We start from the raw sequence: 14541 nt of genomic DNA, 5'->3' as shown, positions 1-14541 counted from the left end.
AGATGGCTATATCAGGGTCCTTTCAGCAAATTCTTGCTGGGGTATGCAATAGTGTCTGTGTTTGGTGGCTGATTATGGGATGGATCCTCAGGTGGGGCAGTCTCTGGATGGTCCATCCTTTCGTCTCAGCTCCAAACTTTGTCTCTGTAACTCCTTCCATGGGTGTTTTGTTCCCAATTCTAAGAAGGGAAGAAGTGTCCACACTTTGGTCTTCATTCTTCTTGAGTTTCATGTGTTTTGGAAATTGTATTTTGTATTATATTATGTATGTACTCACATACATTAAATAAATAAATCTTTAAAAAAAAAAAAAAAGATGTCCTCTGACCTTGTATTTTGTGGCGTGTGCATGCCCCCACACAAATAAATCATAAAGCTTTTTTTAAATTTTTATTTATTTATTGTTTTTTTTCGAGACAGGGTTTCTCTGTGTAGCCCTGGCTGTCCTGGAACTCACTCTGTAGACCAGGCTGACCTCGAACTCAGAAATCCGCTATCTCTGCCTTCCAAGTGCTGGGATTAAAGGTGTGAGAATAATACAGTGGTTCATGCTTGAAATCTTGATATTTCAGAGACTAGATTGATCACCATTTCAAGACCAGCCTGAGCTAGTGTGAGTTCAAGGCCAGACTGAACTGTGTAAGGGATATCCTATCTCAAAAAAAAAAAAAAAAAATCTCTCACAGTTTTTAAAGAATAATGCAACTACTTGTTAGCTATAAATACCTGAAAGAAGTGACTTAGACCCAAAATGTGTCAGGTCTGATCTATAAAGTGGGGTTAAGGGTGCATATCTGTCCCTTAGTCCCAGCACTTGGGAGGTACAGACAGATGGATCTCTGTGAGTTTCAGACTTTCCTGGTCTACAGAGTGAGCTCCTGGACAGCCAGGACTACACAGAGAAACCCTGTCTCAGAAAACACCAAAAACCGAAACAAAATTTATCTAATAAAGTTGTTTTATAATTAATATATATGGATTGTATAGAATAATACCTACTACATGTTTATGTAATAAGTGTTAGCTATTATTTGTGTATTTATTTTATTAATGGTAGACATCACATTAAAGTTTCCTCTTTTTTCTTTTTTTCAAACATCACTGCCATGAGTGTTCTTCTCTGAGTTTTCTTACATTCTAAAATCTCTCCCGAGAATGTAACTGGAATATAATTTAATCATAAAATATAAATATTTTCCCTTATGGTGAATACTAACAATTTGTAGCTAGCACCGAGTAAGATTACTCTAAAATTTAGAAGCATCAAATGACACTATTTTATTATTTCTCACAATTTTTGTGAGTGAAGGCATCTGGAAGAAGCTCTTCAGTTCTAGCTCATGAAACTGGCATCAGATATTGGCTGAGGACAGTGGACCTGGGCGTTTATATGACTGGCTTCCAATAAAAAGGATTGGAAGCAAAGCAGATGTTACAATGCCTTCATGACGAGCCTCAGAAGTCACGTGCCATCACTTCTACTGTACCTAGCCTGTCAGTCCAGCCCTACTTCAATGCTGGAGAGGACTACACCAGAGGAGGGAAAAGGTGGCGGGGGGGGGGGCAGCATATTGGATGTTGCCTGCCACACCCACCTCTCTCTGTCACTTCCCAGACATGCTATTTTTTTTATATTTTTTTAGATATTAAGAATGAAAGCACTTGCCGAGCAATGGTGGCACATGCCTTTAATCCCAGTACTTGGGAGGCAGAGGCAGGTGGATTTCTGAGTTCGAGGCCAGCCTGGTCTACAGAGTGAGTTCCAGGAAAGCCAGGGCTACACAGAGAAACCCTAAACAAAACAAAACAAAAAAGAATGAAAGCACTTAAACTGTGACTGTTCTAGAACTGGGAATAGATGCAGAACAAGCTACAGAGAGATACAAAGGCAGGAAAATCTAGAAATAATGATATTTTAACTTGGTGCAGTCATTTTGCAGTTCTTAGCTGGGGAAAAATAGCATTGCTGAAGAGAATTCATTGAATCGCGCCAGTCAATATGCCACCATCTTAATCCAACTAAATTCTGCTCTGTAACTCGGTTGTGCATCCCTAACTGATTAGTCCTTTTATCCTCATTCACTATAGCATGGATGACTGAGGAAAGCTGTGACTTAAGGCCGAGAGCAAATAGGTGCCAAAAGCAGAACCAACTCTGGGGTGTTAAATTCTGAATCCCATGAAACTTCCTGTCAGCACCACAGCTTTCTCAAAGAATTTGGTAAGGGCAGCAGCAAAGTGACCAAACTTGATCTGTCCTGAACATAGATTTATATCTGACAAGAAAAGGCAGGACAGCAGCTTTCCCAGTGAAGTATGAGGATCCCATTGTCTCCTTCAGATGGTAAAACTGAAGAGGAGAAGGGGGGCAAAAGCAAAAGGAAGGAGAAGAAACAGAGGAAAAGGAGGCACAGCACTGCTGAGTGGCAAGAGACGTTAGAGATAAAAGGAAGTGGGATAGTAATGAATCCCAAAGTTAGCCTTGCTAGCATGCAATGTGTGGGGTATGGTGGTCAGTGGTGTTACTGGGAGGCACGTGAGGCCACTGGTGACATCTGTCAACCCTTTCAAGACCATCCAATGGCCTAAATGGAAGTGATACCTCTTTGTTGGCATGGACATTTTCTAGTGCTTTAAATACAAAATCGAACACACAGACAGCATGGGGCACATAGTCTACTTTCAGAAACAGATGTTGAACAAACATGTAAATACAGATGGCAATAACAGGTCACGTGAGACATTTGGGACTAGCAAGCGTCCTAGATTAATGGGAAGCCAAAGTTTGTGGTGAGAATTCATGAGAAAAAACTGCAAAGGAGATAGGAGACATTGTGAAAAAAAACGTTAAAATGCCAGTTAAAGAATCGAAATAGTCTTGGGTTGGCAGAGAGAAGCTGCTCAGGATGCTGTGGGAGGAGAACAAATACCTGAAGGCAGGGGTTTGTCAGTCAGAAGTGCTATCCATAGTACCTCTTCCTGGTTAGTACATAGGAAGAATCGGGAGAATAAAGCTTGGAGGCAGAGAATAAGTTGTAGGCTACACCCACAGCACAAGCCCATAAACGCTCAGGACTCAGGGACAGATGTAGATAGGGAATAAACAGTGCCTTTTACCAGGTCTCACCAGGGACCATCTGAGCTAACACTGGCTTCGGGCCTCTGTTAGTTTGTTTGACACCTCTCCTCTGAGGAGAAAATGACCATTTCAAAGAGAATGTAAGACTCTAAAGAGACATCTTTAACATTATTTCAATGTCCAGAGTGAAAGCAGAAATTGCCAGGAATCTCAACACAGCTGCTTTGATGTCCAGGAGATTATGGCCCAACTTTAGAAATGAAGCTTTCAGGATGAACTGATGAAACATTAATCTCAGGTTGGTATTAAGATTAGCAATGAGATAAAGGTGAGGGATCGAGTAGGGCTTAGAGATTAGGATTTAGTCAAACAAATTGTGCAACTCATTCATTACTAATTTAATAATGGAATCTGGCTTCGATTTCTGTCCTAGTTAGGGTTTCTATTGCTGTGATGAAACACCATGACCAAAAAGCAAGTTGGGGAGGAGTTTATTCAGCTTACACTTCCACAGCAATGTTCATAATCAAAGGAAATCAAGGACTGGAGAGATGGCTCCTTGGTTAAGAGCACTGACTGCTCTTCCAGAGGTCCTGAGTTCAATTCCCAGAAACCACATGGTGACTCACAACCATCTGTGATGGGATCTGATGCCCTCTTCTGGTATGTCTAAGAGAACAACAGTGTACTCATATACATAAAATACATAAATAAATCTTTAAAAAAAAAAAAGAAAGAAAGAAAGAAAGAAAGGGAAATCAAGAGAAGACAGGAACTCAAGCAGATCAAGACTCTGGAGGCAGGAGCTGATGCAGACTGAGCTGTGGAGAGATGCTGCTTACTGGCTTGCTTCCCCTTGCTTGCTCAGTGGGGTTTTTTGTTTGTTGGTTGGTTGGTTGGTTGGTTTTTTGAGACAGGGTTTTTCTGTGTAGCCCTGGCTGTCCTGGAACTCACTCTGTAGACCAGGCTAGCCTCCAACTCAGAAATCCGCCTGCCTCTGCCTCCCAAGTGCTGGGATTAAAGGCGTGCGCCACCACGCTCAGCACTCAATGGGTTTTGTAATAGAACCCAGAACTGCCAGCCCAGGGATGGCCCCACCCACAATGCACTGATCACTAATTGGCTTTCATGAGGCATTTCCTCAACTGACGTCCCTTCCTCCCTGATGATTCTAGCTTGTGCCATGTCAAGTCGACACTAACCAGTCAGTACAATTTCAGCAGAAGACTGACACCTGTGCTTTTATTATTTGTACGTGTGTGCGTGTGCGTGTGTGCGTGCGTGCATGTGCGTGTGTGCGCGTGTGTGCGCGTGCGTGAGTGTATGTGTGTGTGTGTGTGTGTGTGTGCGTGCGCAGGTCAGAGATCAGTCTCAGGTGTTTTCCTCAGGAGCCATCCACCTTGAGTTTTATCTACTTTCTAAAATTTTCTTGTTTGTTCTTTGAAAATTTCATGTATGTATATAGTCATTCTTTTTATAATTTCTTTTTATAATTTTTACTTATCTGTATGCATATATGTGCAAGTGACTACCAGTGACTTCAGAGGTCAGAGTTGTTCAATACCCCTGGAGTTGGAGTTACAAGTAGTTGTGAGCCCTCTGACATGAGTGCTGGGACTTGAACTCCAATCCTCTGGAAGGGCAGTACCTACTCTGAATGGTTGAACCATCATCACTATAGCAAGTATGTAATCATTCTGATTACTCTTTCCACCTGCCATTTTTTATTTCTCTCCCATCCCTATCAACGCCTGCTCCTTCCACTCCTTTTCTCATTCATGGTTTTTGGTTTTGTTCTAGAGCCCATTTAGATTAGCCAGGAATACCTGTGTTAGCATTAGGCTGAAACAATCCATTGGATCCTGTGGGGTCATTAGTGGGTACACAACTAAAGGCAATGGTCCTCCCCGTCCCCTCCCTGAATCTATCAGTAGCAAAGAGTTCAGCATCCAGGAGTAGTGCCTTGGGACCCTCTTCTCCATCTATGCCTGGCTGTTGATGGGCCCATTCTTGTGCAAACCCAGTGCAAGCATCCAAGGCTACTTCAAGTCTCAAATTGCAAAGGTTATATCTTATCCAAAAGATGGCATTTCTCAGCCTTCCTCCCTATCTTCTTGGTCTTACAATCTTCTGCAATATTCCCGGAGCCATAGGGCAAATGGCTTGTTTAGGTTGGACCACCCATCCAACATTTATTCTCAGCACTTGGGTTTTTTTTTTTTTTTAAGATTTGTTTACTTATTATATGTAAGTACACTGTAGCTGTCTTCAGACACTCCAAAAGAGGGCATTAGACCTCATTACAGATGGTTGTGAGTCACCATGTGGTTGCTGGAATTTGAAATCAGGACCTTTGGAAGAGCAGTCATTGCTCTTATCCACTGAGCCACCTCTCTAGCCCTATTCTCAGCACTTATGAGCCGTAAATCTGCATCATAACCCTTCGCTGAAGAAAGGAATTCCTCTTATTAAGACTTTGGGGCTCCAGAGAACACAATGCCCAATTCTCAGGAGCATCTGCACTAATATCACACAGACCCACACATGGACACGCACACATGTACACACACACTTAAAAATAAGTGTAAATATTTTAAAAGACAGTAGAATTTGTTTATGGGTATGAACATAAATATTTAGAGAGCAATTTGATGTTATGTCAATTTAGCTGAACAGTCTTAGGTTGTAGCACAGTTGGTAGAGAGCTTGCTTCCAATCTTTGTTCTTAGAGACATTGATGTTCACTGATTAGGTTAAGCTAGCTGTCCAGCAAGCCCCGGGGAGTCACGTGTCTCTCCCTGCCCAGCACTGAGATTAAAAAGTACATGCATGCTATCATGCCCAGTCTTTACCTGGTGCTGGGCACCAAACTCAGGTCCTCATGACTGTGTGGCAAGCCCTTTACTAACTGAGTTATATCCCCAGGCCCCAGCCAACCTTTTGATAACATTAAGTTTGGGTTTGTGTATATGTGTACACATACACACGCATACACACACACTTTGGTTATATTTTAAACATTATATGAAGTGAACCTGTGGAAGGATATTTAGGGAATAAAAAGGGAGACCGTGATTAAAAAGGATATTGAATTGATGTAATAATTATATATTTCTTATAGTAAATTCAGTGGCTATCTTCTGTAAGGCATCACATCTCGCTCCAGTTATGATGCAGTGATACAGCTAAAAGAAGGAAGATCCAAGTCCCTGCCTGAGCTTGCCTGATCAATGGAAGTAATTCCATATCCTCCTCTAATGCAATACATTCAGGAATAGGCAGATTTTTTAAAAGATTATTTATTTATTTATTTAATGTATATGAGTACACACTATAGCTGTACAGATGGTTGTGGGCCTTCGTCTGGTGTTGGGAATTGAATTTAGTACCTCTGCTCACTCTGGTCCAAAGATTTATTTGTTATTATAAATAAGTACACTATAGCTGTCTTCAGACAGCACTAGGAGAGAGCATAAAAATCTCATTATGGATGGTTGTGAGCCACCACGTAGTTGCTGGGATTTGAACTCAGGACCTCTGGAAGAACAGTCAGTGCTCTTAACCATTGAGCCATCTCTCCAGCCTTTCTAGCATTTTCTAGGGAAGAAGAAAATGTTCTGACTTTTGAAAGAGCTTGAAAAGCTGGACATGGTGGTACACACCTTTAATCCCAGCACTTAGGAGGCAGAGATAAATGGATCGCTGTGAGTTCGAGGGCAGCCTTGTCTATATGGTGAGCCTTGGGACAGTTAAGATTACATAAAGAGACCCTGGTCTCAAAAAAGCTGGCAGAAAGAGAGCCTGAGAAAACAATTCTCTTAGCATATGGACACAGAAAAGGGCGGTTGTGGCAACCTGTGCTGAAAACAAGCCAGGCTTGAGTTGCCTGACACACCAAAAGGCTTATGGGAAATAACTAGTTTTCTAACAGCACTGCTGAACAGCTGAACCAAGCCTATTGATGTTCTCCACGCCTGTCGGCAACCAACCATACGGAACCAATGAGTCCTCTTTATGATCTTTCTGTACTTTATTAAAGTATAATTCACATCCGTCAAAATGTACAAATTTAAAGTGCAAAGTCTAATGAATTTTTTTTTTGTACGTGTACATCCATGAGGCTAACACATGGATCAAAATACAGAACATCCTGACATTCCGGAAAGTTCCCTTGTGTTCTTTTCCAATCAGTGCCCATAGCTAAAAGGTACCCACTACACATTTATATGGAAGTATGTAATATGAATATTTTCTCTTTTCACTAAGCATAATGTTTACAAGGGTTATCTATATTACTCGGTGACAGATTGTTCTGTTTTTATCTTATGTAGTAATCCATTACATTATCTATACTCCTTTTGATGCACATTTAAGGTATAAATTAGCCAAGATTTTTTTTCTTTTTTTTTAAAGATATATTTATTTTATTTATATGAGTACACTGTAGCTGTCTTCAGACACACCAGAAGAGGGCATCTCCCATTACAGATGCTTGTGAGCCCATGTGGTTGCTGGGAATTGGACTCAGGACCTCTGGAAGAGCAGTCAGTGCTCTTGACCTCTGAGCCATCTCTCCAGCCTGAACTTTTGTATTCTTAATGGAGTCATGTCCGCCCCTGTGGGAAGCCAGGTAATTCGCCATTACAAGATGGCGCCGACTTCCTGCATGCTTTCTTGATAAACAAGCAATGTGCGCATGTACATTCGGGTATCCGATGAGTCACTGCTCGCCTGGAGCATGTTAATGAGGTTCTGATGGCATATCCAATCAGGAGGCTCCACGCCTANCCTAAGCATATATAAGCAGCACCAGTTTTCAGGCTCGGGGTCTTTCGCCACAGCAATCAAGCTATCCCAATAAATGTGTGCAGAAGAATCCTGTTGTGCGGCATCATTCCTGCTGGCGGGAGGGTCGTCCACACACCCCCACTGTATACAAGGCAAACTTCTTTCCTCTTAAGGATCAGTGACTGCCATGTTCTAGCCTCTGTGCACAAGGAGTCTCTGGTTCCCTGCTAGAACCTAATAATTTAGGGTCCTCTCTAATCCTGCAGAGCCTAGAGTTGGGACACAAAATCTCCCAAAAGGTCACTGGAAATAAGTGAGACTACCTCTGCTTCTACCCACTGGCTTTTGGACTTACATTTTCTTTTCTTTCTTTTTTTTTTTTTTTTTTTTTTTTTTTAGATTTATTTATTTATTTTATGTATATGAGTACACTGTAGCTGTACAGATGGTTGTGAGCCTTCATGTGGTTGCTGGGAATTGAACTCAGGACCTCTGGAAGAGCAGTCAGTGCTCTTAACCACTGAGCCATCTCTCTAGACCCCACATTTTCTTTTTATTGAAGGCCCAGCACTATGACCAAGCCAGCTCAGTCAGTCAATGAGGTCTCAAGGGAGGGAGCTAGAATTGAAAAGAAAGAGATAATTAGACAACACTGTAGCATGACCCCAGCCAGTATAGAGGCTGGAGCAGGATTATTATTCTCCAGCCTGCTTTTATACCATTCTAAGTACATGCAAATAATAAGGTCAGTTATAGGTCAACAAATAAACAAGGCAATAAACACAATATTCTAGGAACAAACTAGGCAAGAAACAAAGTCCTACCAATCAACCACTGTTTCTAGGGGCTTATCAGGATGATCAAGATCAAAAGAATGACACACATTCCGTAGATGAGTTTACCTTGAGCTTTGTATTAGCCCAAATGTAAATATTCTGTTCTGGGGCTGGAGAGATGACTCAGTGGTTAAGAGAGTTGACTGCTCTTCCAAAGGTCCTGAGTTCAATTCCCAGCAACCACATGGTGGCTCACAAATATCTGTAATGAGATCTGATGCCCTCTGCTGGTGTGTCTGAAGAGAGCAACAGTGTACCCATATAGATAAAAAAAATAAATCTTAAATATTCTGTTCTGAACCTACTCCCCCCATCCTAGCCCAAAGTCAAACTCCTGCCTGAGCTTACTTCCATGTCTGGGCTCAGTGTCAAATTCTTGCCAAGTTTCTAGAGGTGGTCCCAAAAGCTCTCCACAGCACTACATAAAGGTCCCTAACTTAGTTCACACTCGTCATCTCAAAAAAAACAATCATCTCTTCAGAATGTTCTGTCTGAGCCAAGTCTTCCAAATGTGCCTTTAGATGGCCTTCCCTGTATTTAGTGATGCTCACAGCTTCTAGATTCTATTGACAGCCTGGAAGACTTACATGCCTTTGGCTTTGAAATGAGTTCCCTGGTGGGCAATTATTCCACGTATACCCAGAAACCAATAAGTAATATCTGATATATGCAGCTAGGATATGCAAGCCCATATACAAATATGTCTTCTTGAAAACAACTCCTGACTCTTTGATCCCTGAAAAGCATCAATGTAGCTGGGGATGTAGTTGTTTGTCTTGATGCCAAAAGTTGAATATTCAAAAACTAACCTTTGTGTGGGCAGGGGAGATAGTCAGTCAGTAAGCTGCTTGCTTTAAAATCCTGAGGACATCAGGTCAGGTCCCCAGAGCCCCATAAAAAGCCAGGTGCAATGTGATATGTATATATAATTCCAGAAATGGGAGGCAGAGATGGATAGATTCCTGGAAGCTCACAGGCCAGTTAGCTTGAGCCACTTAGTCAAGTTCAGGGCTAATGAGAGACCCTGACCTGGTCGGGTTTTGTTGTTGTTGTTGTTGTTTGTTTGTTTGTTGGTCGGTTGGTCTTTGTTTTGTCAACTTGATGCGAGCTAGAGCTATCTGGGAAGAGGAACTTCAATCGAGAAAAAGCTTCTTCAGATTGCCAGGCAAGTCTGTGGGGCAGCTTCTTGATTTTTAATTGATAAAGGACGGACCAACCCACCATGGGCGGTAGGACTCCTAGGCAAGTGGCCCTCAGTGGGATAAGAAAGTGAGTTCAGAAAATCATGGGAAGCAAGAGAATAAGCAGCCTTCCTCCATGGCTTCTGCTTCCCTTCCTGGCTCAGATTCCTCCCTGTCCTGATAAGAAAGTGTAAGCCAAATAAACTCTTTCCTCTCCAAGCAGCTTTTGGTCATTGTCTTAATCATAGTGATAGAAACCTTACTAAGACAGACCCTGTCTTAAACAAAAGATAGACGGTCCCTGAGGATCAATACCACAAGTTGTCCTCTGACCTCCACACATGGCATACAGGTGTGCGTGCATACATACAAATTAAAAAAAAAAAAAAAAAGGTTAAGACTGGCAAGATGGCTCAGTTGGTTATAGAACCTGCCACTAAGCCTGACAACCTGGGTTTCATCCATGGAGCCCACGGAAGACGGAGAGAACCAACTCCCACATGCTGTCCTCTGACCTCTATATACATATACGTGCCCATAGACCACTTTCTATCTATCTATCTATCTATCTATCTATCTATCTATCTATCTATCTATCTATCTTTCTTTCTTTCTTTCTTTCTATCTATCTATCTATCTATCTATCTATCTATCTATCTATCTATCTATCTATCTATGTCTCTCTACCTCTCTCACTCACACAAAACAAACAAACAAACAAATGTAATTTTAAAAATAAACATCAGCCTTTGTAAGCAGAAGTTTCTGGCTTGGGCCCTTTATAGTCTCCATGACTATTATTTTGTGTCCCTGTCATGACAGTTTTGTGGTATACAAAGACAAAGGAAGGCTAGTTAGCACAGCCTCGCCAGGCTCAGCATCTGTCTGCTAGCTCAGTGTCTATTCATGATAGGTGCTTTCTGGTGGTCATTAGTGTATATCATATAAACCCAGGCCTGAGCCTGGGCCACCACACGAGAATCTGTACAGATTTCCACCTCTCTCCATCAATTCCTCCTCCCTTACAAAGTGGATAAGGAGACAGATACGCTGCTTCTGTGGCTTATCCACAGCTTACCCCAGGACTGAACCTGGAGGCAACACTGCCACTTAGTACCTGAGTGGAGAAGTATTTTTTCCTTGAGATTTCTTCTGGGATCACCAGATGATAGTGTGAGTCTTCCCTAACGCAATAACAATGTCCTGTGTGAGATTATTTTTTTTTTTAAATAATTTGAGTGATAACACTGGAATTGTTTCTTTTTTGTTTTGTTTTGTTTTGTTTGTTTTTTGAGACAGGGTTTCTCTGTGTAGCCCTGGCTGTCCTGGAACTCACTTTGTAAACCAGGCTGGCCTTGAACTCAGAAATCCACCTGTCTCTGCCTCCCAAGTGCTGAGATTAAAGGTATGCGCCACCACCACCCGGCTGTGATATTAATTTTTAATTGCATTTGATTTTCTGTGTGTAGGTGTAGATGTTTGGCTGCATCTTGTCTGTGTACTATTTGCACGCCTGGTCTTTGTGGAGGGCATTGGATCCTGTAGAATTGGAATTACAGAGAGCTGTGAGCTGCTATGTGGTTGGTGGGAATTAAACTCTGGTCCCCTGGAAGAGCAGCTGGTGTTCTTAACTGCTGAGTCATCTCTCCAGCCTCTGAAATTTTTTTTTTTCTGGTTCTCTTTTTGATTAGGCTAGGAGAACTGCATATGTTAACTCAATGGCTACATACTATGCTATGCACCTGAGCCACATTAATCTAGCAGTGATACTATGTCTAATACAATTGGAGCTGCCCCTTGGCTGAGCATGTGGTAAATCTACAGGTCTCCTCTAGATTTCTTCTAGATTCTGTAGAAGCCACACAAGAAAATCAATGGACATACAATACGCATAACTGTGTTATGTTGCAACTTAACCCAGGTTTTAGGTCAAGTAACAGAGATCCTGTGGGGGTTTGGAGGGATGTGGAGGGTAAGAGGGGTAAGGTGCTTGAGGAGGAGGGGTTGGTTTATGAAGAAAAGTATGTATCATTTTTATGTATCATTTTTCTCACATGGGGAGAATGCTAGCTCTTAGCAGGAGGCATGGACCACTTCTGTGAGCTCAGTGTTCAGAATATCAGAGAAACACACCTTTAAGGATATTCATTTATCTCTATTTCTCCCACGTGTTAGGATTACAGGATGACAGAGAAATTTACCAAATTGTGGGGTGGGTGGAGGAGGATCTGACAGGTCAGAGTCATCCACTGTGAACATTACAGGTTGCTTGTAACCGCAGCAGGAGCATCTTGCTAGGGAGCAGAGAGGCATGGAAGATGAAAGATGCAGGTCACAGTCGGTCCACGAGAGTTGCTGAGTAAGCACAGCCAGGCCTCTTTTATGATGTCAAAGCCCAGCTCACTGGAACCAGGAAATGATGTAGCTTTCTCTTATTGCCTTTCAGTATCCTAGAGGTTCATTTAAAAGACCAATAAACATTACTCCAGCTGACAAAACAGAAACGCTGACTATGTCCAACTCCAGAACACAGAAGGATCCTTGGGGCTCTGAAGAGGATTGTGGTAGCTGTAGAGTCTATACATTTGGCTTCTTTATGCACATGCACAAAGCTCCAGGAAACAAAGTGAGTGTTCCCACATGGAGAAGAACTTCTCACCCTGTCCTGAGGACGGGGAGATGCACAGTCCAAGTACGAATTGCACCAATCATTTGCTTTACCCTTCAAATTCAAACAGGGTCTCTCAATACCCTGGTACTTAAACAATTACGTGTATTCAATTCCTACTACAAAGATTTTTAAAGAAACAACTAGAAAGTTAACCAACAACTAGTATAAAAATAAGGAGAATGTGGTTTCTTCTTCTAACCTGATCATTTACAGTCAGCCTTTAAGACCCATTAACATCTACAGGGGCCAAACAGGTTGGTGAAATTTGGGGAGGAACAGATACCAGCATCCCAGATTGTTTCAAGCCTTTTATGGTAGCACAAACTCCTGCAATGTCTATAAGGCTACAGTATTACTCCTGGTCCAATATCTTGATAGGACTAGACCTTTCTGCCCCAATGATCCTCACAAACATGTTATTCCAGTTACAAGGTCAAGATCTGAGGAAATGACCACACAATGTATCTACCGACCAACCAGTCTCTGGTGAAGCTGAAACTCCATCCTCTGCCATCAACAGCTCCAGCTGTGAACAGCTGCAGTGTCCTTTTCAACCCTCCGGCCTGGTTAGAGTAGTGCCGATATCTTACAAGGTTTGCTGTTGCCATTCTCCCAGCACACAGGCCCCCAGTAAGTGGCTAAAGGTCCTTTTAGAGACTTAGGTGAAGATTCATGATGCCTTCTTGCAGCACAGCTGTAGAACCACTCCTCGATGATAAGAGTCCTCCTACTCAGCCAAGGGACTCACACGTATGAACTGGCTTAATTCTACATTGAGTGAGGGGGCATAACTCACCTGCTTGGTAAATCAAGTCAGGTTTGGGAACAATAGAACAGAATGCTCATTGACTTCACACCAAGAACATTATGATCAATTAGCTGAAGCCAAAGTTTCCTAGAGACCTGCTAAAAAGTGAACGCTTAATGTCACACTCTGAAAGTCTTGTATGTTAAAGCCCTAACCTGCGATGATCTGGCATTCTGAGGTCAGTATAGGCTGGTGAGATCGCTCCATGGGTAAAGGCATTACTGCCCAGCCAGATGACCTGGGTTCAATCCCAGGGCTCACATGGTGGAAGAAGAGAACTCACTCCTCTACGTTGTCCTCTGACATCTGCACACATGTGAACACGTGAACATGTGCACAAACACAAATAAATAAATGTAAGAAGAATTAAGAGGTAGGACTTTTGGGAGTGACTAGGTCCTAAGGATTACATTCTCATGAATAATAGTTATCTACCTTTTTTTTTTTTTATATAAAAGATTTGTTTATTTTTTGTATGTGAGTACACAGCTGCTGTCTTCAGACACACCAGAAGAGGACGTTGGATTCCATTACAGATGGTTGTGAGCCACCATGTGGTTGCTGGGAATTAAACTCAGGTCCTCTGGAAGAGCAGTCAGTGCTCTTAACCACTGAACCATCTCTCCAGCCTGTTAGTTATCTACTTACAGTAAAGACCTTAGGTACTTTCTCTGGGGTTTCCACCACAGCAGGACACAGTAAAAAGACATCCATGATCCAGAAAGCAGACCTAACTAGACACCATATCTGCTAACATCTTGATCTCGTACTCCGTATCATCCAGAAATATGAACAATGCCTTTACTTTACGTTGCCTGACTCTAGTGTCCTTCTTATAGCAGTCCAAGCCGACTGAGGCAAAGCCAGAGCACTCCTACTCCTGACCACGTCACCTCTGCTTGCCCTGTCGTCTGTGCTGGTTAAGCACTACCGCTTGATACCACTCTCAGGATCACATCATTTCTAGAGAAACCTGGGCTTCAGCCCAAAGGCAGCATCTGCCTGCTTACCTATCTCACAAAGAAAGACCACCTCAGCTCTCTCAAATGCATCCCTCAATATTTTACTATTTTACATACCCAGACCTTAGTGACAGTGAGGCCTCCCAGGCTCCACGGGAAGCACGGTGGAGAAATATGTACATAGTTAGCACATGACATGTCACTGTAACTTTCCTC

This window comes from Mus pahari, chromosome 6 (genome assembly GCF_900095145.1).
Source record: "Mus pahari chromosome 6, PAHARI_EIJ_v1.1, whole genome shotgun sequence".
In the NCBI taxonomy this organism is placed as follows: domain Eukaryota; kingdom Metazoa; phylum Chordata; class Mammalia; order Rodentia; family Muridae; genus Mus; species Mus pahari.
This window is presented reverse-complemented; position numbering follows the sequence as displayed.